The sequence below is a fragment of the Elaeis guineensis genome, chromosome 15 (assembly GCF_000442705.2).
Source record: "Elaeis guineensis isolate ETL-2024a chromosome 15, EG11, whole genome shotgun sequence".
Lineage (NCBI taxonomy): Eukaryota > Viridiplantae > Streptophyta > Magnoliopsida > Arecales > Arecaceae > Elaeis > Elaeis guineensis.
This window is the reverse complement of record NC_026007.2, coordinates 62,635,619-62,661,122: the sequence shown is the minus strand read 5'-3', so window position 1 is coordinate 62,661,122 and position 25,504 is coordinate 62,635,619. Positions and strand designations below refer to the sequence as shown.

At 35.6% G+C, this 25,504-nt stretch overlaps 1 protein-coding gene across 1 annotated transcript in view; it reads left to right on the top strand.

Moving 5' to 3' along the window:
- The window catches only part of LOC105058182 (homeotic protein knotted-1), a 39,107-nt gene that overhangs the window by 1,849 nt on the left and 11,754 nt on the right, over positions 1-25,504 (top strand). The window lies entirely within an intron of this gene.

Below are 25,504 nucleotides of genomic sequence, written 5' to 3'. Positions count from 1 at the left end.
TGAAAATGTTTAGAAAGGAGGAGGATGGGAAGACACAGTTTGGTGTCTAAAAATATTTGCCTTTACGTTGTGGACAGGTGCCCTCTTAGGTTTCCACGGCCTGTAGAATAATCGTTGCATTATTCCCCTTGTTTACCTATTTATTATTTTATTAATACCAACTCACACCTTGTGCTCGCCCCCCTCTATCACCACCACCACCACCGCCACCATGTGATGGGCTTCGTAGTGTAGAGCAAATAACTTCGGATGCTATTTTAATCACTCCCTCCCACCCACCCACATTTCCAACTCTCGCTGCTAGTTCTTCTATTCGTCTTCTAGAACGTTTTAGTTGTCAGGTTTCCTCCACCCTTTTGGTGGTGTGACAGCACTATGTCTCTTGTATGGTACCTGTAGTTCGATGCATCCTCCTACATGACTGCATGTAGAGTTCTATGTTGCATATTAAAAGAATCCTAGTGTGCAAGCGCCGACACACATCCAGGCACACGCAGAGAGCGAGAGAGAGAGAGCACTTTGAGCTTTAGGCTTTAGGCCAGTGGGAGAGGCCTTGGCGCTTCGGATGGGATGGCTAGGTTGCTTTCTTTGGCCTTTGGGTGCGGTTCCCATGAACGCGAAACTTTTTTTGTTAGTTAGCGACGATGGGATCGCTCATAAATTGGCACCGATAGGAGTGGATGTAATGAAACATTGCTATTGAGTGATTGTACTAATTGTGCTTGTGAGACTGCTTTTTAGCTGTTAATGTGCCTGTAGGGCTTTTGTTCGTAATAAGCGGCAGCTGATCTTGGGGTTTTAGGTATCAGTCCTTGTTGTTCCAGGGGGTTGCTTTGACTGGCAATCGGTTAAGCTTCAAGGGTCCGATCCTTGTTGGGTAAAAAATTTATTTGAAAATCTATATTTTTTTAGATAAATATTTTTCAGATAATATTTAGATGAGAAAATAATTCATCCATGTTTTTTTACATATGAGAAAGTTGCTTGGAAATCTGTTGTTCATGTTCTTTTGCATTACTATCTTTTTGGATAAGTTGCTAAAATTTATCTTTATTTTTAATAATATCTTTTATGCTTTTAAGATTTAGAGATAGTTGATGACCGAGTTATTAGGTACAGTGGAAATGAGGATGGGTATTTTAGGAATAAAATTAAATACATACTTTACTGGTTGATGGGAAAATGATTTAGCCATCTTCTAGGTGGATAAGATTTTTTCACCATTTTATGGATAAATGCTATCCATGGAAAGAAACTTATCATTCTTGAAAAGTACGAGAATCTGGGTAATTAAGTTGGTCAACAGAAAAGTTGATCAACTTTCTCATTATATTTACGCATAAAAGAATGATCCGGAGGGTCTCTTTTCAAGTACCAAGGAAATGGTATAGGGTGCATCATGAAGTAATTGCCACCAGGCGAACGCATCAAGGTGTTAGTGAGTTTTTGCTGCCTGCTATTACACAAAGGCTTAAACTTATAGCATGAAGCAAAGCCATGTGACAACTTGTGTGTAATGCAAATGCGGGATAGATTGTACTGTTGAAATGCTTGAAGGATGTTATAAAAGAATGCTGGAAACTAAATGATTATTTCTTCTAGCTATCGAGCTGCTTAGATGTACGACTCTGAAATTTTGCTCGTAACTCAACTACATGCATTAGTTAAGCATTAATGAGCAATTAAGTAACGCCTTTCATGCTTTCTTGTGAAGTTTCGGGTCACCCCCAGAATTTATGATATCTGGACTGGATGGAAGACCTTTGACTGCAGTTAATATATGTGGAAATTCTGGAACTGATGAAAGACAACTGAACCTTCAGTTATCTCCTCATATGAAATCTCTATATGTTTTGCTGATCTTCTGGATAATGGGGTTGGAAATTTTTACAACTGACATCCAACTGAATAATGGGGTTGTTAATCTTTTGTCTGTATACCAATGGAGGGAGCCTCTTACTCCCTTTATTTCATCTCAAAAAAAAAAAAAAAAGAAAGAACACTGAATCTTACATAGCAATTCATTGCTATATTTATGGGTCTTCCCATATGTATTAAAATTTTAAAATCTATGCTGGTCTTATACTATTTGATTTGTTTTAAAATGATAAAAAATATTTTTTTATTTCTTGTACTTTTTCAAATTTGCTTGAATTGGTCTGAGTTTATTTTTTTAAATTTTTGACAATTTCTAATGCTCTTTTCTTGCTTTCTTGTTTGCATATTTCATATTTGGTGAGCTTAGCTCCAGAGGAGCCACCTCACCTTGAAAAATGCATTTAAGTGTCACCTATTTTTGTCATTTGATTCTCACTTCTATATACGTTGCTATGCAATGGTCTTTCAGGTGGAGAGATACTACTTTCACTACAGGTCGCAATATATTCCGATTCTCTCTCCTTTTGTCAATAGGTTTAAGAGAAAAGATATATCTCGCTTGTTTAACACTAAAGTAGCAGCATAACTATCATCCCCTTGAGCCATTTTCCAATGAAAATGGTTGTGACATCCACTTCTTACTATAGTATCATTAATTTGTGATGTAAACAAAGTGTAATTGGTCAACTCTCACTATGAATTGACACTACGGGTCCATTTGGTTGGGGTATGTCAGATTACAGGGTAATCTGATAATTTCTATGAGTCATTTATCTGAAAAAATGATTGCAAAGGAAAATAACTTTTATTATATTTGGTTGGTGGAAAAATTATTTCGGAAAAGGATACTGAAAAAAGATTACTGCATTTGATAGAAGGTAAACCTATATAGGAATATGGCCAAATTTATAAATATACCCTTCAACATAAAATAATATTTTAATATTAGAATAATATTGTCATCTTCAAATAGTTTTTATATAATGATTATAATCATATAGCCTTTTGTATAATGCAATCTTCATCTTTTTTTTTTTTTTTTTTTTGCAAAAGGTTTTTATTGAATGAATTTGAAAAGATATCAGAATAAATTCAATAATTATGTATGCAGTTTTATTAGGGGTATTTTTGTCAAGTATGAATTACCACTAAGGAATTTACCAAATACCAACCCCCATGGTATTTGTTTTATCTTCTCTTTTAAAAAAATAAACATGGGGTCCAATTTGTTTACTATCTCTCTTTTATTTTTCATACCAGATGTGGTAATCTGACATGGGATTCATTTTCCAAGTTACTCCCAACCAAACGGATCCTAAGAGATTTCACATATTGCTAATCACTAAACAATCGATGTTGAATTGATAGTTTTATTTTTTCAAAATGAAATTACTTTTGTCTATTCTCTGAATAAATTAAAAAGATCCAGGGTAATATGACTTCTTAAATGATCTGAAATAACTCAATGTTTACCATTTGAAAGAATATTTACCTATGGAGAGTATCCTACAGTATAGAGTACCTGGTTTCTGAGGCTGAAAGGAGATGTTAGTCCATGAGCGTTGTCCACCAATGAAATTTTAGTATTTCAGCAAATTCATCTATCTGAATAATGTTATATCAGCTGTCACCAAATTTTCATTCCAATTGAGATGTCAACACTCAACCAAGATCCTTTCTTTATTTGCATTCTCATATATTGTCTGGTTGCTGCTACCTGTCCAATCTATTCATTATTTTCTCGTGCTAGAATTATTTTGTTTATATATATTTTTTAATCCAGTATCATATTTTTTTGCAATTTCTGTGAGCTTAAAAACCGTTCATCTTTAATTTGTTGTTTTTGTGCAATTTTTGAGGTCATGGTTATGACTGTTTTAGGTGTCTGTGATGTTAGATTTTATTTAAATATGATAATCTTGTGGTTTAAACACCTTCCAATTCATCTAATGTACATATTCCTGTGGTTCTTTAGCATTGTTATATTCAAGGTTGTGTATTTTCGTATCAAAGTCATGTTGCTACGGTGCTATCTTCAGATATATACGACACTGCCACAATTGTCTCTAGACATGCATGGCATCCAATTTTCTTTCCCATAGTTGATGTGGTAGTACATGATGGCAAGATACGAGTCATGGCAGTTTGCACATAACCATTTGCTACTATGGTATCTGTGTGGCTTTTAAATAACTGAATGTGCTAGTGCTGTTCTTCAAAACCTGGTTCCATTGCATTTGATTTCATAATCTCACTAAAGATTTTTTAATCATAAGAATATACTTTGTTTGAGGTGCAGAACCATGGAGCTTTAAGATTTGGAGGTCCTTAATTGGCAGTAAGCCAAGGTTGCAATTGGATTGGCAAGTTTGCTATATAGACCTCATCTATTATATTTCTGAACTTAAGCTTAGAGCTTGACTAATTGAACATTATGTCAGATCTGTCCTATTACTACGGTTGTATGCAGGTAGCCTTTATCTGAAAAAGAAATCTAGATGGTGACTGAGTTTTGCCTGATGACTGTAAGGATCTTTCTACCTTAATTAGCACTTCTACGTAGCTTTGTTGTTTATGCCTGAAGTTCGTGATCTAATGAGCTTATAGTAAAAGATAAATATGCAGATTTTGAATAGCAAAGTGTTATTTCTAGGTTAAGGCTGCATGCATCTAACCCATTCAGATCCTGCAATGATGGGTGGGACACCTTTTATTGTCCATAAGTTTAAATATCTATGTGAAGGGAATGGACTAATGCTCATGTGTTTTTTGTCATGGAAGATGGCCACAAGCTGACCTTGAATTATCTAAAGCATCTTGAAGGCTAGAGAAGGAATGCTATTTATTGGATATGGGGTGGTGCATGAAGTGGGAATTAGATGCTGTAGGCTTTTTCAGCTATGTAGGATGCTTCCTTAAGGGTCTATTTGGTTGGGGTATGTGAGATTAGATAATTCCTGGGAATCATTTATCTGAAAAAATGATTGCAGCTGAAAAATAACTTTACTATGTTTGGTTGGTGGTAAAATTATTCTAGAAAATAATATTGGAAAAAGATTACTACGTTTGGTTGGAGGTAAATTTATATAGGGATATGGCCAAATTTACAAATATATCCTTCAACATAAAATAATTTTTTAATATTAGGATAACATTGTCATCTCTAATTAGTTTTTATGTAATGATTTTAATCACATAGCCTTTTATATAATGCTATCTCTATCTTGTAAAAGCTCTTTATTGAATGAATTTGCAAAAACATTAGAACAAATTCAATGATCACATATACAGCTTTATTGGTGGTATTTTTGTCAAGTATGAATTACCATAATTTAAAATTTATCAAATACCAAATCCTCTATGGTATTTGTTTTACCTTCTTTCTTCGAAAATAAATATGGGGCCCATCAATTTTTTTTACCATCTCTTTCTTCCATTTTTTATACCAAACATGGTAATATGACATAGGATTCATTTTCTCATGCCAGATTATCTCCAACCAAATGGATCTTAAGATATTAATTGCCCTCACTAGATGTTGTGTTGGCTAATGGGCTCTAGCAACACAACTGTGAATCACAGATTGGAGTTTATGGAAGTGAAGGTCAAGGATGCATGCGAGGAGGATAGAATTGGAATTCTCAATTTTGCTAGGAAAAATCTAGCAAAACTTGAGAAAAGGTCTTTTCTCGAAGGAATAATAAATAACAAAAAGTAGTTTTTTGTGTTTTTCTTATAATTATTTCAATACAAAGGAAATAAATAAAAGGATTAAAAGGTTAAACCTAAACAAGAGATCTAGAAGGTAAACAAGAAGATTACTAGAAGCAAAACTAATTTAGGATAACTAGCTAGTTGGAGTGTTAGTGATTGAATATCCTTTGATTTGGCAGAAGTTTCACCAGTAATCACTGAATCCATATCTCCATTAATCTGGTACCAGCTTTGCTTAGGGGCTTCTAGGGTCACACAAGAAAGACCATCAGGTTGCATGATGGTTGTATTTGGTTGCCTCATGGTAGGGTTGAGTCACACCATCAAATACTCTTACAAAGTCTACTTAAAAGATTTAATTTAATTTGTTGTACACTGATGAAAAAGGCAGATTCCTGATGGGGTCTACTTCTCCATTTTTCATTGGGAAAAGGACTTCTAGGGCTTGTCGTACTTTGGCAAAAGCCTTAGGAACTGGTCTATGAAAGGCCCCAAATCCTTCTCCTATGCATCGCTTTTCAATCCTCGATCAATTGCTGGTGAATCCATGGGATTTTGTTCAATTTCCGCCAAGTTTTTTGGAAAGCCATTGCGGGTTTTCATCAGAAGAGAACCAAACACCTCGTCGGAGTCAAGGTAAAAGATCCTCGCTTCTTTTTCCATCTTTTTGTAGTTCTTTTGCTACTGTTGTTGATCGGATTTCCATCGGCAAGTTGTTGGATTTGGTTGAGATGGGATGCTCTGTTTTTGTCTCCCTATTTTGGTTCTTCACCTGATTCTTTGAGATTTGGACCAATGTTCTTGGTTAGAGGGTTTTTAGCAGTGATTTGTCGTTGTAGCCAAGTCCTGGCCATCGGTTGGTGAGTTGGAATGCCTTAATGTTCTATGTTTGAGCTGATCTAGCAATTGGTTCTTTTTTTCCTCTATTTCTAGATGACGCAGTCCATCGCCGCTGTTGCCGACGGGATCTTCGTCGGTAAGGCTAGAATGGGCTCAGGCCGGCTTGATAGGCTTTGGGCCTTTAGCCCGACCCGACTGCAGGTTAGGCACGAACAAAATTAGGTCGGATTTGGGTTCAGATATGGAGTTCATTTCATTTTCTAGTTGGGATCGGGCCTATCATTGGCCTAGCTTGAGCATGGCCTGGGCTCGAGCTCGACTGCAAGATCGAGCCCATTTAATTTTCTTCATTTTCTCTTTTTTGTTTCCTCAAACTGAGGCATAGCCTTACCGACCGGCTCCACGGCCGCTTCGAGATCCCATCCCTTTTCGACTCCTCCCCTAGCTCCCCCAGGCGTCACTAGCCTCACCATCTTCCTTGTCGAAGGCCAGGGGCAGGTGGTCGGAGGGAACATTGTCAGTAAGGATTTAGGTCTCAGTGGGATGTCTCGAGAGTCATTAGGATGGGGTACCATTTCATGTATCGGGATTGGGCTATCTCGTTAGCATCTCAGTATTTTGATCAGGATGTCTTAGGACATTATCTGTCCCAAGTGTTGGGACAGGGCGGGACAGCAGTGTGTTCTGTTCTATGAAAAAATCAGAACAGCTCCATCCCATGGGATTTAAAATCTTGGATGTCAGTGCCCTCTTCTCCGTCGGTCCGATGATCATCATCGCTGTCTCATTCACCAACATCGCGTGTGAGTGGCTTGCACTTAAGGAGCATCAGATCTCCGAATTTGAGCACCGCCGTCTTCAGCAACGACCCAGCTGCCTTCCATATGTACGTTGTCCCCGTCGTTGTTTGCACCGTCGTCTTCATGGTTGCCATGTTCTTCCTCCGTGAGTCCCTTGCTAGTGCGGCAATGTTGGAGGACAAGATCAAGACTAAGTATAAACACGATTGCGGTGGTCATCGCGGTCTACCTCACCTACGACCTCACTAGCAACCATGGCGTTGTCGTGTCTTGCATCTTCGCAGTCGTCCTCATCGCTCTGGCGACGGTCCTTACCGTTTCGACGTCAGTTCCGATCTATGTAACCGTACCATGTTGGAGGAGATAGAGGGGAGGAGAGGGTCGATGACATGAAAGAGAGGGAGCTATGAAAGTTGAGAGAGAGAGGAAGGAAAGCGAAATAGAGGCAAAGGGAGGGGTTTTGGTCAGGGCTCGGGCTCGGGCGGCTTAATTGAGTTCGAGTTGGGCTCGGGCCTTAAATTTTAGAATATTTTCGCTCGGACCTTGCTGCTGCTAAGTTGGGAAGAAAAGGGGGAGTTTCGCTCTTTCATAGAAAGAGATGAGAGCTCTCTCTTCTCTCCTTTCTCTCTTCTCTCACTTGCTTTCTTTTCTTTTCTCTCTCTACTCTCATGGCCTATGGGACTCAATTGAGGGTCTAAGATTCTTGATTTGTGGACCTCGGGTTGACCTAGTGAAGGGTTTTGGACTAAAATTATGGGCGATACTATCTTGTTGACCCATATCTCAGATTTTGTTGGCTATACTGTTGGATTTGTGCCCTAGAAGTCAATTGTTGGCTGATACATTATGTATTTTCAGGGCTTAAATTTGTATTTATAATACTTTCATTATAAATAAAGGATTTTTTCTTTCCAATCATGCTTATGTGTCCATGATTTGTCCTAAAAATTAACAAAGATGGTTTTTGTATATTTTTAAAGAGTTAAGAATTTGAGACATACATTAATGAGTGATTAATTTCTAAATGCTTCCGATCAAGAGATTATCACGGAGGACAGTGATCAATCTATTTGAGATCGGTGCACGGTTCACCTCTCTTGTGGGCAGATGAGTTTTGGGTCTACAGTGTAGAGACACGGGTGAAGGTGCAGGTGGTTGTTAGAGAACAACTTGCACTGAACGTGACCAACACGAGAACTACATGGTTGTCTATTCATTCGTCAGTGGTCTTCTCGATGCTGCAGTGGTATGAGTGGTCCTTTGACCTGCAGTGATATTGGCTATTCGTAGCGAGGCTACTGAGTTTGACTGTACGTTCTCTTGGTCCCTAGTCATTCGGATCCTTGCTGTGTATGTTGGCTTCAGTATGTTCAGGTTCACTGTTTGAAGTAAGATGCACCTAGATGAAATTTATCGACCTCGATAAAAAAGAAGTCCTATGTGATTTGCGAGATTGAGTTTAGAAAGTTTTTGGCCAAAGCAAGTATGAATACTGGAAAAGAGTTTTCATGGGATTCACAAATGAACTCGAGTCGAGTCAATTTTACATAAGACTGACGATGGGGTTTGACGAGTTTTTCATGACCTCCGTCAAGTCGGGACTCATGATAGAAGGATTAAATCATACGATAACTGCATCTAGGAGTTCGTATTTTTATTCTACCGAGTCGTCATTATATACTGTTAAATGTTACTGGTGGATTGTGAAACTCATCGAGCATCATCTTGATGATCGATGGCCTTCGAAGGATAGAATTGAAAATGTTTCAATCCATCGAAAAGAGTTTTGATGATATTGTGATATAGATCACAATATATCTCACTACCACATAGAATGGAACTTATGGTCACACATTAAGGGATTTAATCTCGAATTTGTCAATTGGGCTTATGAAGTTCTAATTGGGTTAAGGTTTATTTGAAACTCTATTAGGTTAATGAGAATCATACTAGCACATGGTTAAACCTAATTCTTCTTGGAATTTTGATTTGATCAAGTCCATAGCTTTGAACCTAACTTAAATTCATTTAGATTTAATTGGGCTCTTAATTATTAGTCGAAAAAGATTTAATTAAGTCAATTCGTTGGCATAATTATTCTAACGTTATCTCTTCCATATCTCCTAATTATCTCTAAGTATGCATTTGGAATAGATGGAAGAATGGGTGGCATAATTTTTTTTTTTGAAAATTATGGAGCGTCATATCCTAGAGGGGCCTACCCCCTCTTATGTGTTATGGTGTGAAGGAGATAGGGTGGGGTCCATGCCCCATCTATTTGTTGGAAAAGGTGCAGGATTTCATGCATGAATTTTAATTTTTTTTAGAAATATAACGCAGCGAAACATGTAAATTAAACAATTTAATCTACAAATGCATGTAATCAAATTACTAAACCCTACAATTAGGACCTATAACATATCATATTGCATTTATAAATCAAAAAATAAAAGATTTGGTATTGATCAAATCAATATCCTAGATCTAAAATATTTTTAGATCTAAAACCTAGGTCATATCTAGATAAAAGAAGAGATCAGATCTCTTACCTTCATGCAGGTCGAGAACTTCATGGTTGATTTTCTTTGTTGTTTTTGGAGCTGTACACGCGTCCGGTCTCTATAGATGATCCACACGAGGCTGTAACAAAATCGGAGGTTCGTCGAATGAAGATCCGCTCGAAGTGCTAGCTTCTTGCAGATCCCTCCGGATGGTTAATATAAAAAATATTCTTCGGATCTCTTGGACATTCTAAGAGATGAAGAATATGAGGAGGAATAAGGGAGAAGTCAAACTTTTTGATCTTCCTAAAATCAAAATTAGTATTTAATAGAAAAGGGTCCTAAGAGAAGATAGATTTTCTCCTTCAGTACATCAATAATTGATATCCTGAAAATATTTCTATGTTAGGACATGAGAAGACCTTCTTCTCTTGATATTTTTTCAGTTTTCAGATCTTATGATATCTGATTTTTCTTATAGAAAAATCTCATGATTTATGGAGAAGGGTTCTAAAAGAAACCTTAAGAAAAAATCTTTTCTTCTTCTTCCATCAGACCATGATCATATCATGTCCAAAATAAGATCACCATACTCCAACTCTTTGGAGCATGAATTCACCACGTCATCCCTCTTTCTCTTTCAGATTTTTTATCATTAAAAAAAAATATAAAACAAATAGATATTAATATAAAAGAAAAAACAATAAGAGAAGACAATCATCTCTCTTACCTTTCTCTTTACAAGACATCAACCTTTAATCTCTTAATTGAAGAATTTCCTCCAAGGATTTTGGCACCTCAAACCACCCATGTAATCCTTCTTTCTCTTTCATATTTTTATCACATAAAAACACAAAAACAAAGAGAGAAAAAAATATGAAAGAAAATCAATAAGAGAAGATAATTTTCTCTCTTACCTTTCTTCTCTACAAGACATCAACTTTTTATCTCTTGTTAGAGGATTCTCCTCCATGGATTTTGGTACCTCAAACCTCCCAGGACTTCCTCGTTCTCCTCTGGTAATTCTCTTAATTTTTCACAAATTTTTTGACTCCTATATCATGGCATATGGGGCAGCCTCCTTTTATATGGCAGACTAGGTCATAAGACCTAGTCTAACAAGGAGTCCTTGGGGCGTAACTTTTGGATGCCTCTTATCTCATTTATTTCGTGGATAGCATGAAAATAATCACAAAAGGGGCAACAAAAAGGAGGATAAACATGGGGGAAGTTGGCGCAAGAGAGGGAGAGAAGAGTTCTTGTGAGGAGGGACTCTTTCAAAAAGAGAAATAGGCTAAACCACTTTCCACAATAAACTAAATTAATTTTCATATTGAACCAGATCAAATTTGATTCAAATCTCTAAAATAAGTGGTGTGAGATTACTTTTCTTAGATGTAGAAATCATAGAAAAATTATGTGGAATTAATTAGTGGGCGTGGGCTTTGATTTTCTTAGGTGGCGCAAGAGAAGATAGAATCTTAGTCTAATTAGGATTCTTATTTAGATTAGGTCAAATACTTTGAACCCAATTTAAATTAATTGCAACCTAATTAATGGTGATTCTAATCCAACTAGGAGTCCAATTAAATCAGATTAAATCATATTTGATTTAAATCCTAACTTAATTAGGAATTAGATGCATACAAGTTCTAGTCAAACAGGAACTTGTTCTCCCTTGCAACTGGCTTATCCAATAAACCAATTAGATTTAATCCAATTAAATTCAAACCAATTCTAATTGAATCATATTCAATTAAACTTGATCTCAGCCCACTTGCTCAATCAGATTGAGTCAATTAGCAATCCAATTGCTAATGATCCTCCTGCAACACTTGCATTAGATCAAACATCAATCACATTGATTGTTTAATCTTAGAACGATTCTCAATCGTCGATTAACCATCTGATTAGGTTACAACTTCTTATGTGTGTGACCTTATAGGTTCGAATTTAAGCTGGTAGTACAGGAACCAATTTTTGTACCAGTCGAAGTAACCATCTAGCAATGGTTTTCGATGTCCAGATAGGTCGAATGTATGCAAAGCAACATTCTAAGAATTCTGATCCATGGTTATCGTATAATTCATCTTTTTGATCAATAATGCTCAAGACGACTTCGAGTATGCTGTCAACACTCATATAGGTCATCTCTATTGTGTCTCAAAATTTTGCAAATCTCATGACTCTTCACGAGGATTATTCAGGCCTAGGTTTTGTTAAATTGAAACACAGCGAGACATTCTCTTCCTGAAGTTAATCAGGAGTGGTCAATCCCATCTTGACTCACACACCGACTTCATAAGTACTTGACTGTACTCAGAAATCTTTTGAACCTATATTAAAAATACAGGCAGACTGGCACCAAAGCACAGTGAGTTGCTTGCAAGTCACCGTGGTGATCTCAGGTCGAAGGGACACTTATATCCATTGGTCTTAGTTAACTATTCTTGACAGTATAGTGTTACATTGGTCACGTTCAATGCAGATGTATTCCTACATCTCACCTGGATGCCATACCAGTGTCTCCACACTACTTGATTATGAGGACAACCAATGCATATGGCATACAGCGATCTACACTTGATAAGTTATCGTTCTTGTTAATAACTTATCATTTGGTCGTGAACAATTTAAGAACCATCCGATAAATCCTCTTTTATCGATTGATTGTGGTTCTAAGGACTTCATCATAATTTAGGAGTTCATTTAAGGAAGATAGAACTTTTATGATGAATCTGCCAAATAATTATTATTATTAGATAATTCATATGCTAATTTCAATCATCTACCACTTAGATGATAGGCTTTAGGACGCATTTTCCAATAACTTTCACTTGTACTAAAGCCAATCAGAACGATATAAAATATCCTATCTTCCATTTGAGTTCGTAGAACTTTCTAGTTTCGAGGCCTCAGCAAATGTGTCGGTCAAGTTCTCCCTTTTCATCGATCTTTCAAAGATCGAAGTCATCCTGATCTAAAATCAAAAGTACAGAGTAGGTTGGTCCTTCGATTCTTTAGTCAGATTTATGGCTCCAGTGCTACGATAGGACTGGACCATCGATGGAGGGTGCCACTCCAAACCTGTTAATGAAGCTTAGCAATTACACAGTTTACATGGCAGCATCATATGTTACGATATACTCTACATCATTAACTGAGTAGACTAAAGTATCCTGCTTGGATCCTTTCCAGCAGATTGTTCCTACAATTAGGGTATAATCCGACACTTTCTTGTTGTCATCTTGATCTGACTAAAATCGAAACATTCACATGTTTAAAGTCAGTATTTCCATATTTGAGTCATTGGATCTTAGTATTTTCCAAATACTTAAGGCTTGTCTATACAATCTTCCAGTGGTTCTTACTTGGATCAGACTGGTATTTGCTCACTACCATTTTGATCCTTTTGAAAAATCCATTCACACCCAATGGGTTTTATTTCTTCAGGTGAATCATCTAGTATCCATACACTATTGATTTCTATGGATTTCAATTTGGATTTAATGGTTTCAAGTCACTTCTCAGAGTTAGACCACTGCATTGCGTTTACTTTAATGGGCTCCGAGTTTGATCTAATCAAATCCGGTTTTGTATGTTTATTAGATTATGTTGGTTCATTTTCTACCAGTCAAACTTTCAAGTTCAATTTGATAGACATTAGTTCCTTCTCTAAGGAACTCCTTTCCAAAAGGAATGCCCTACTGCTGATGAGCATCTTATGTTTTTCAGCATGATAGAATTAGTAACCCTTAAATACCTATTAGATCATGAACCAAGTTTATCTGTATGCAAACCTTTGACATAGGCCGATCAACTCCAAACCCAAAGGTGAGAGAGTCTAGTTCTATGCTTGATCCATATCTCATATGGAATCTGCACAACAGACTTAGTATATTTCCAGAGTAAAACAAGTAATCACACAAGAGTACAATCCTAAAACAGGCAGATTAGTGAATCCTATCGTGGATTGAATCATGTCTAACAAAGTTCAACTTCTTGTTTCAGATACACAGTGTTCTAAAAAAGAATCCACTGAGAGAGAATCCAATTCTCTCCTAGATATGTCATTCTTTTCATCGTTTGAATCATTTGAACATTTCAAATGATTTAACCAGACGCATCCATGCCCAGATAGGTCGTCGTAATGAAATATTAATATCTTCCTCTGGCACTTAAGTTCACAGGTCTACATACATCACTATGTATGAGACTTAGAACTTTATCAGCTCTTTCATCTTTTTCATTAAAAGGTGACTTTGTCATCTTTTCAAGAAGATAAGACTCACAGGCTATCAATGATTCACAATCATTGATGTCGAGATTTTCCTCTCAAGCTAACCTGTTTATCCTGTTCTTGTCAAGATGACTAAGTCTATAATGCCAAAGATAGACATTCATGACATTATCTAACTTGGGTGTGTACATTACACTTAACAGGCTGTGTAAATATCATTTCCTTATTGTCCATGTATTATTGTAACATTATTCATAATAATACCACAATAATCTTTCTTTATGAATGATGATCAAGATTATAAACAATGGACAATTGTAACAATTACTTTAAATGACAATATTTGAAAATAAGCTCTACAATTTCTAAAGTTAAGATTGGAATAAAACTTCCATCCCTAACATTTAAGAATTTCTCATCATTTTCAAATATTCCATCTACTTGTAGTCCTAGCAATAAATTGCATAAAACCATCGGTATTTAATACCCAGGTAGTGGAATTATATAGAGAAACTTTAAGGTGTTATCATATAACATCCTTGATGAGCAATTCTTGCTCTTTTCTCTTGTTCAGTCTATTATGGTTAAGGGAAGCAAGACAATTCTTCTTCCTATGACCCCGTGCTTTTGCCTGATTTGGATCAATTTTGGACTAATTATTTTGACTAGACTAAGAAGCCCCAATACGAACCCATTCGTACTGTTGAACTAAATTCAACTTTCGATACTAATTAACGAAGTTGGGTCCCATAAGTCATCACTGTTTAACAGCAATAGGAGCAATTAAGGTTTAGCTTTATTTTGAAAAAAAGAGAACAATGACCTAATGTATATGAATTATTTTAAGCCTAGAGACTTGGACTTTAGTCTCAAGGTTCTCCCACTATTTTATTCAAATTGGTAGTCTCTATCTCTAATTTGAAAAATTACTTTAATTTTCTAGTAGGTATTAGAATCCACATAGATTACACACAAGCCTGATTTTGGTCGGCCAACCCATGTGCATCTACAGGTAGGTTCATTCACCAATTGTTTCTCCAAACAACTTCTAATAATTTAATTTTGCCCCAGAAACCTAATCAGTAGGCTTTGGCCTCCACTGTAAGGATCCGATTAGGTCCAACCATTAACATGACCATATTTGGTGCATCTAATCAACAAATGATTAAGTCCAATTTTGGTTGGCTAACCTAACCACCATTAGAGAGACATCCAAGTTGTCATATGATGAGTGATAATTTCATTATTCAACAAGCATCAGGCCTTTGGGTCTGCAATGATTATTGAGTTCATGGACTCATTATCAAACACCTTAATCGGAGGCTATGACTCAGTTATCTCCATAACTTTGTCATTTTAAGGGCTTAATAATTTTAGAGGATTTAAAATTATCAGTGATTTAAGGATAGAAAAGACATGGACCAATTCGCTCCCACTGACTTCATCAAGTCAAGTCCTCTCACTGACTTCTCAAGTCATTAACAAGGATTAGGATCAAATTTGGTCCATGGGCACTTAGATCAGTCTCACTGAATGAAATCAGACTCTCTAATTTTTTATGTGACATGGGTTAGCACGAATCAATGAGCAACCTAATCAAGACCTGATTAACCACATTGGCCAGGTAAGTATGATCGATCGGAGGGTCTGCCAATGCTTGCCATAGACACTATAAGAAATGGTCAGGTAAGCATGCTTCCAATTAAAAACCACCGGTCAAGTTTACCTTAGACACCAACTGGTTTATCAATTTTGATTTGGTCTGCCTAAAGATTCGGGCTCAGCTGCTGAGCCACAATCAGTGTCCATTTGTTAGATATATGGACTTTCATCAACTACAACTATTGAAGTGATCTATAGAAATGATCTAATCCTAATTAACTTTTAATTAGGTTTGATCAATTTCTTAACTTAGTCCATATTTAATCTAATCCTAGGTCTAACCCAGTTAATGATCTGATCAAAGCTAACCCATTACCCTTTAACCCATGTTTTATGAAATTGTCTTAGGATTTTTAAATCACAAACATAGATCCTAAACAATCACTTAATTTTTTTAATTAAGTTCATGGCTAAGGATTTGGGTTCGGCATTTTGAAAAATATTTTCAACTTTTGAAAGGTTTAATACAATCTAGTGTTGTTTCACTAAATAGATCGACTCATCTCAAAAATGGGTCGGCTTATTTCACTAACAAATACTAACAATTAAAATCAGTCATAAATATAATTTAATCAACTTTTCAGTCGAGCTGGCATGCTGGTCGAGCTGGCTTGCTGGTCGAGCCGGTCCGATCAGCAAATAGAACCTTCGCAAGATTCTGTTCTAGGCTGATGATTTTAATCTATGTACATTACATAAAAATTCAAGAAATGAAATAGGCTTAATCTAAAACATTCATGACAAGATTTATTTAAACTCTTTTAAATTTTCTAGATTGCAACGTATCAGGACAATCTTTGCACTGTAAGGGATAAACCTTACAGCAGGACAACCTACAGTCCGTGCGATCATTATTTTATTTTTTAGATTTATTTTAATATAATTATGAACATGTTATAAAAGAACCTGGCTCTGATATCACTGTTGGAAAAGGTGCAGGATTTCATGTATGAATTTCAAAATTTTTTTGAAATATAACGCAGCGAAACATGTAAATTAAACAATTTAATCTATAAATACATGTAATCAAATTACTAAACCTTACAATGAGGATCTATAACATGTCATGTTGCATTTATAAATCAAAAAATAAAAGATTTGGTATTGATCAAATTAATATTCTAGAGCTAAAACATTTTTAAATCTAAAATCTAGATCATATCTAGATAAAAGAAGAGATCAGATCTCTTACTTTCATGCGGATCAAGAACTCCACGGTTGATTTTCTTTGCTGTCTTTGGAGCCGCACACGCGTCCGGCCTCTACAGGTGATCCACACGAGGTTGCAATAAAATCGAAGGTTCGTCGAACGAAGATCCGTTCGAAGTGCTAGCTTCTTGCAGATCCATCCGGATGGTTAATCTAAAAAATATTCTTCGGATCTCTTGGACATTCCAAGAGATGAAGAATATGAGGAGGAATAAGGAAGAAGTCAAACTTTTTGACCTTCCTAAAATCAAAATTAGTATTTAATAGAAAAGGATTCTAAGAGAAGACAGATCTTCTCCTTCAGTACATCAACAATTGATATTCTGAAAACATCTCTATGCTAGGACATGAGAAGATCTTCTTCTCTTGATATTTTTTTAGTTTCTAGATCTTATGATATCTGATTTTTCTTATAGAAAAATCTCATGATTTATAGAGAAGAAAGATTCTAAAAGAAATCTTAAGAAAAGATCTTTTCTTCTTCTTCTTCCATCAGAACAGGATCATATCATGTCCAAAATAAGATCACCATGCTCCAACTCTTTGGAGCATGAATTCACCACACCATCCCTCTTTCTCTTTCAGATTTTTTATCATAAAAAAAAAACATAAAACAAAGAGATATTAATATGAAAGAAAAAACAATAAGAGAAGACAATCTTCTCTCTTACTTTTCTCTTTGTAAGACATCAACCTTTTGATCTCTTGATTGAAGAATTTCCTTCAAGGATTTTGGCACCTCAAATTACCCATGTAATCCTTCTTTCTCTCTTATATTTTTATCACATAAAAATACAAAAATAAAGAAAGAAAAAAAATATGAAAGAAAATCAATAAGAGAAGACAATCTTCTCTCTTACTTTTCTTCTCTACAAGGCATCAACTTTTGATCTCTTGTTAGAGGACTCTCCTCTATGGATTTTGGTGCCTCAAACATCCCAGGTCTTCCTCGTTCTCCTCTGGTAATTCTCTCAATTTTTCATGAATTTTTTGACTCCTATATCATGGCATATGGGGCGGCCTCCTTTTATATGGCAGACTAGGTTATAAGACCTAGTTTAACAAGGAGTGCTTGGGGCGTCCAACTCTTGGATGCCCCCTATCTCATTTATTTCGTGGATAGCGTGAAAATAACCACAAAAAGGGCAACAAAAAGGAGGATAAACATGGAGGAAGTTGGCGCAAGAGAGGGAGGGAAGAGTCCTTGTGAAGAGGGACTCTTTTAAAAAGAGAAATAGGCTAAATCATTTTTCATAATGAATCAAATTAATTTTTATATTGAACCAGATCAAATCTGATTCAAATCTCTAAAATAAGTGGTGTGAGATTACTTCCCTTAGATGTGGAAATCATAGAAAAATTATCTGGAATTAATTAGTGGGCGTGGGCTTTGATTTTCTTAGGTGGCGCAAGAGAAGATGCAATTCTAGTCTAACTAGGATTCTTATTTAGATTAGGTCAAATACTTTGAACCCAATTTAAATTAATTGCAATCTAATTAATGGTGATCCTAGTCCAACTAAGAGTCCAATTAAATCAGATTAAATCATATTTGATTTAAATCTTAACTTAATTAGGAATTAGGTGCATACAAGTTCTAGTCAAATAGGGATTTGTTCTTCTTTGCAACTGGTTTATCTAATAAATCAATTAGACTTAATCCAATTAAATTCAAATAAATTCTAATTGAATCATATTTAATTAGACTTAATCTCAGCCCAATTGCTCAATCAGGTTGAGCCAATTAGCAATCCAATTGCTAATGATCCTCCTGCAACACTTGCATTAAGTCAAACATCAATCACATTGATTGTTTAATCTTAGAACGATTCTCAATCTTCGATTAACCATCTGATTAGGTTACAACCTTTTATGTGTGTGATCCTATAGGTTCGAACCTAAGCTGGTAGCACAGAAATCAATTTCTGTACCAGTCAAAGTAACCATCTAGCAATGGTTTTCGATGTCTAGATAGGTCAAATATATGCAAAGCAACATTCTAAGAATCCTGACTCATGGTTATCGTATAATTCATCCTTTTGATCAATAATGTTCAAGACGAATTTGAGTATGCTGTCAATCACTCATATAAGTCATCTCTATTGTGTTTTCAAATTTTGTAAATCTCGCGACTCCTCACGAGGATTATCCAGGCCTAGGTTTTGCTAAATTGAAACACAGCGAAACATTCTCTTTTTGAAGTTAATCAGGAGTGGTCAATCTCATCTTGACTCACACACCGACTTCACAAGTACTTGACTGTACCTAGAAATTTTTCGAACCTATATTAAAAATACAGGCAGTCCGGCACCAAAGCACAGTGAGTTGCTTGCAAATCACCGTGGTGATCTTAGGTCGGAGGGATACTTATATCCATTGGTCTTAGTTAACTGCTTTTGATAGTAGAGTGTTACATTGGTCACGTTTAATGCAGATGTACTCCTACATCTCATCTGGATGCCATACCAGTATCTCTACATCACTTGATTACGAGGACAACCAACGCATATGGCATACAGCGATCTACACTTGATAAATTATCGTCCTTGTTAATAACTTATCATTTGGTCGTGAATAATTTAAGAATCATCCGATAAATCTTTTTTTATCGATTGATTGTGGTTCTAAGGACTTCATCATAATTTAGGAGTTAATTTAAGGAAGATAGAACTTTTATGATGAATCTGTCAAATAACTATTATTATTAGATAATTCATATATTAATTTCAATCATCTACCACTTAGATGATAGGTTTTAAGACACATTTCCCAACACTCTTATGGTTGGAGATCCTTTTGTGGGGCACCAAGAGTTGGCGTCCCAACTATCTGACATGTATTTCATGGATGGCTATTGTACATGCTTAAAAGGACTGATTAATTATCTTTTATATCTAATTTTATTTGGCATAAATCATATTTAAAGGTAGAGGATTTTTATGAGATAAGGATCTATCTTTTAAGATGACGGGGTTCTTAATATGTGTCAGGGCTTATGTCTATTTAAAGGGAGATTTTTAGGGTTTCTTAGTATTGATTTTTCATCAAGAAAATCTTCTCTCTCAATCTCCACGCCTTCGCTCTCTCATATTCTTCTTTTCCATGCCCAAAGGTTAGGTGTTCTCTCTTCCACACGTCTAGAAAGAGTTCTGGTGAAGTAGAGATCAAAGATCGAGGAGGAGAAGAAGAAGAAGGCTGCAGATCAAAGAGTTGATCTCTCAGTTAAGATCAAAATAGTTGATTAGAGTCCTCAAGACTAAGGTTCTTGAGAAGAATTTTGTACGATAAGAAAAGTTCGAGATTGATCTCGGTGGATATCCGTAGAGGCCGAACACGCGTGCGGCCCCATCTTCTACGAATCTGAGATCATCTAAAGCGGTGAATTTCTACTCGCGCAAAGGTAATGAGATATGATCTCATATTTTTCTTAAATTTCAGATTTATTATATGTGCTTTCTTCTGGACTTGGGTAGGTTTAGATCTGGTATCTTGCATGAGGGGTTAAAGGGTTTAATCTGATTTATTTTTTGCTGCATGTTTTCAAAATTTTAAAATCTACACATGTTGTCTATTCTGTTTTTTAACAGTGGTATCAGAGTCAAATTTTTTGAAAACACGATCTGATTTTTTGGTTAGATCTAAAAGTTTTAATGATTTAAAATTAATTTTGTGCTGATATAAGGTTATCCTGGTATAGGGTTTACCTCCTATACTGTAAAGGTTGTCCTAGCATGAGATTGATTAGTTTTGAAAATTATTTTCGAAATAATTAAATCAAATTTTTTAGATTTAAAAATTAACATATATGATATGTTTATTTTTGATTTAGTTCTGAAATTAGAATGATTAAAAGTTTACATCAAACTGGTATAAAGTTGTCTTGATATAGGGTTTATTCACTATATTGTAAAAGTTGTTCTATTTTTTATGTGAATCAATTTTTGTAAAGGTACTTTCAAAATAATTTAATCATTATTTTAGATCTGATTTTATACATATTTGATGTGTGTAAATTTAGTTTTAGATTTGAAATTAATGTATTTGAGATCTGAAACTACATATATTCGATATATGAAACTAGGTTTAGATCTGATCTGAAACAGTTTCAAGATTATAAATCATTAATAGCATGCAATGAAATATAATTTAAAATTATTTTTAGATCTAAAATTAAGTTGTTGCATGTGGGTATGGGTTGAACAAATTAGGTCTAAATGATCAAACTACAATTAGGATCTAATTGATTAGATCAGGTTAAAACCTATTTTTCGATTTTGAGCAGTTGATTGAATCTAATCGACGGATGATTGGGATTAGATCATTGGGATTTAGATCAAAGGGGTTCAAAATCGACTTTAGTTGTAGTTGGTCGCATCGATGCACATTTTGATGTGAGTTGATTGACTCAAGACTAAAATTTGGCTCAATGGCTCGAGCCTGTTTTAATAGGTTAATCTAATCGATTTTAATTGACCAATTTGGTGTCTCAGGCAAGTATTTAGATGGTGGTTATTTAATTGGTTCTGTTGTTTGACTTGACCAATTTTGATTGGTGTCTAAAGAAAGTAACAGGGGGAACTTCACGCATTTTAACTTACCTGGCCATATTGGAAGATTTAGTTTCATATTAGGTTACTTGTTGACTCGAGTTCACTCATGCCAGTCAGGCTGGTTAGATATATTGATGTGGTAATCTAATTTAATCAGTCGGATGTCAAATCTGCTGATTTAGAAGAGATTTGAACCCAAATCTTCTCATTAAATATTAAGTCTAAAGGTTTTCCATCGTTGTAGAGATGCTGGTGCTTGTTGGAAAATGTGTCCTAAAGCCAATCATCTAAGTGGTAGATGATTGGAATTAGTATAGAAATTATCTAATAACAATAGTTATTTGGCAGGTTCATCATTAAAGTTCTATCTTCCTTAAATGAACTTCTAAATTATGATGAAGTCTTTAGAACCACAATCAATCGATAAAGGAGGATTTATCGGATGGTTCTTAAATTGTTCACGATCAAATGATAAGTTATTAATAAGGACGATAACTTATCAAGTGTAGATCGCTGTATGCCATATGCATTGGTTGTCCTCGTAATCAAATGGTGTGGAGATACTGGTATGGCATCCAGGTGAGATGTAGGAATACATCTGCATTGAACGTGATCAATGTAACACTCTACTGTCAAGAGTAGTTAGCTAAGGCCAATGGCTATGAGTGTTCCTCCGACCTGAGATCACGGTGACTTGCAAGCAACTCACTGTGCTTTGGTGCCGGACAGTCTATATTTTTAATATAGGTTCGAAAGATTTCTGGGTACAGTCAAGTACTTGTGAAGTCGGTGTGAATCAAGATAGGATTGACCACTCCTGATTAACTTCAGGAAGAGAATGTCTTGCTGTATTTCAATTTAGCAAAATCTAGGTCTGGATAATCCTCGTGAGTCACGGGATTTGTAAAATTTTGAGACACAATAGAGATGACTTATATGAGTATTGACAGCATACTCGAAATCGTCTTGAGCATTATTGGTCAAAAGGATGAATTATACGGTAACCATGGGTCGGGGTTCTTAGAATGTTGCTTTGCATATATTCGACCTATCTGGACGTCGGGAATCATTGCTAGATGGTTATTTCGACTGGTATAGGAATTGGTTCCTGTGTTATCGGTTTAGGTTCGAACCTATAGGATCACACACATAAGAGGTTGTAACCTAATCAGATGGTTAATCGACGATTGAGAATCGTTCTAAGGTTAAATGATCAATGTGATTAATGTTTGATCTAATGCAAGTGTTGCAGGAGGATCGATTAGCAATTGGATTGCTAATTGGCGCAATCTGATTGAGCAATTGGGTTGAGATCAAGTCTAATTGAATTTGATTCAATTAGAATTAGTTTGGATCTAATTGGATTAAGTCTAATTGATTTATTGGATAAACTAATTGCAAGGGAGAACAAGTCCCTTTTCGACTAGGACTTGTATGCACCTAATTCTTAATTAAGTTAGGATTTAAATCAGAATTAAATATGATTTAATCTAATTTAATTGGACTCCTAGTTGGAGTAGGATCACCATTAATTAGGTTACAATTAATTTGGATTGGGTTCAAAGTGTTTGACCTAATTTACATAAGAATCCTAGTTAGACTAGGATTCCATATCATCTCTTGCGCCACCTAAGAAATCTCAAGCCCATGCCCACTAATTAATTTTTAGATATTTTTCTATGATATCCACGTCCAAGGAATGTTTTCTCACACCACTTGCTCCAAAGGTTTGAATCAGATTTGATTTGATTCAATATGTAAAGTGATTTGGCTAATTATGGAAAGTGGTTTAGGTTTATCTCCATTATTTGAAAGAGTCCCTCTTCACAAGGACTCTTCTCTCCTCTCTTGCGCCAACTTTCTCCAAGCTTATCCCTTCTTTTTGTAGCCCCTTTTGTGAGTTATTTCATGCTCTCCACGAAATTTATGAGGGAGGGGGCGTCCAGGAGTTGGACGCCCTATGGACTCCTTGTTAGACTAGGTTTTATGACCTAGTCTACCATATAAAAAGTTGCCGCTCTATATGCTATCAAAAAGGAGCCAAAAAATGGTGGCTTTTAGACAAAAAATAGCAGAGGAGAAAAAGAAAGGCATGGGTGGTTTGAGGCACCAAAATTCTTAGAGGAGAGTCTTCAATCAAGAGATCAAAGGTTGATATCTTGTAGAGAAAAAGGTAAGGGAAAAGATTGTCTTCTCTCATTGTTTTTTTTTCATATTATTTTCTCTTTATTTTTGTGTTTTTTATGTGATAAAATTTGAGAGAGAGGATGGAATGGGTGGTTTGAGGCATCAAATTTTTTTGGAGAAGAGTCTTTTATCAAGAGATTAAAAGTTGATGTCTTGTAGAAACAAAGGATAAGAGAGAAGATATTTTTTTTCTTATTATTATTATTTTTAGTTTATTTTCTCTTTATTTCGTATTTTTATATGATAAAAATCTGAGAGAGAGGGATGGCATGGTGGATTCATGCTCCAATGAGTTGGAGCATGGTGATCTAATTTTAGACATGATCTGATCATGTTTTGATGAGAGAAGAAGAAAAGAAGGCATTTTCTTAAGGTTTTTTTTAGAACTCTTCTCTCCATAAATCATGAGATTTTTCTCGAGGGATGGCATGGTGGATTCATGCTCCAATGAGTTGGAGCATGGTGATCTAATTTTGGACATAATCTGATCATGTTCTGATGAGAGAAGAAGAAGAAAAGAAGGTATTTTTTTAAGGTTTCTTTTAGAACCCTTCTCCATAAATCATGAGATTTTTCTATGAGAAAAATCAGATATCATGAGATCTGAAAGTTTGGAAAATATCTAAAGAAGGTCTCTCCATGTCCTAGCATAGAGATGTTCTCAGGACATCAATCGTTGATGTAATGAAAGAGAAGAACTGTCTTCTCTTAGGATTTTTTCTTTTATATTATTATTTCTGATTTTAAGGAGATCAAAAGGTTTGACTTTTTTCTTATTCCTCATATTCTTCATCTCTTGGAATGTCCAAGAGATCCGAAGAATATTTTTTAGATTAACCATCCAGAGGGATTTGCAAGAAGCTAGCACTTCGAGCGGATCTTCGTTCGACGAACCTTTGATTTTGTTGCAGCCTCGTGTAAATCACCTGTGGAGGTTGGACGCTTGTGCGGCTCCAAAGGCAACAAAGAAAATCAACCGTGGAGTTCTCGATCCGCATGAAGGTAAGAGATCTGATCTCTTTTCTTATCTAGATTTGATCTAGGTTTTAGATCTGAAACTGTTTCAGATCTAGGATATTGATTTGATCAATATTAAAATTTTTATTTTTTAATTTATAAATGCAATATGACATGTTTTAGGTCTTAATTGTAGGATTTAGTAATTTGATTACATGCATTTATAGATTAAATTATTTAATTTACATATTCTGCTGCGTTATATTTCAAAATTATTTTGAAATTCATGCATGAAATTCTGCATCTTTTCCAACAGTGCCTTCGTGGCGTTGATCGTTCTCGGTTGGTTATAGTGGTTCGGTTGCATTGGAAAGGTACAATCACTCTATTGACATGTGATGTCTTAGGGTAGAGATGGGATTGGGCCCAATAACTGTTAGGTGAGGGTCTCAATGACGACTTTGCACCCGTTGGTGAACGATGGGTTTTGACTTAACTAAGGAATGTGTCAATAACTATTAGGTAAGGCTACAGGATTTAGAGATCTAGCTCGCTGCATCTTGCTTAGTGAAGCAATGGATAAAGTGTTGTCCACTCATCGGTCTGTACTCACCATTAATTGTTAAGTGAGGTGTGTATAGATTAATGAGACTGTAGTATCCACTTGATATCGATCGCGTATGGATTTTTGTTTTTCCACCTGAGGAGTGTCGGAGATTCGAGAAAATAGTGGGAGTTTTTTGTTTGTTTTTAAAGTCTCAAACAAACAATATTATAAGTACAAATTTTAATTAGAAACTGTTCTCTCTGCAGATAACCATGTCGAGTTCAAACTCTCTAGTCTGAATCCTCGATACAAATAGGTTGATCGGTATCAATTACAAAGATTTGCTTCAGAATTTGAGAATCGTTCTCAATTTCGAAAAGCTCACCCATGTCCTCGATCAGAAAGCGTCTGAGTTATTT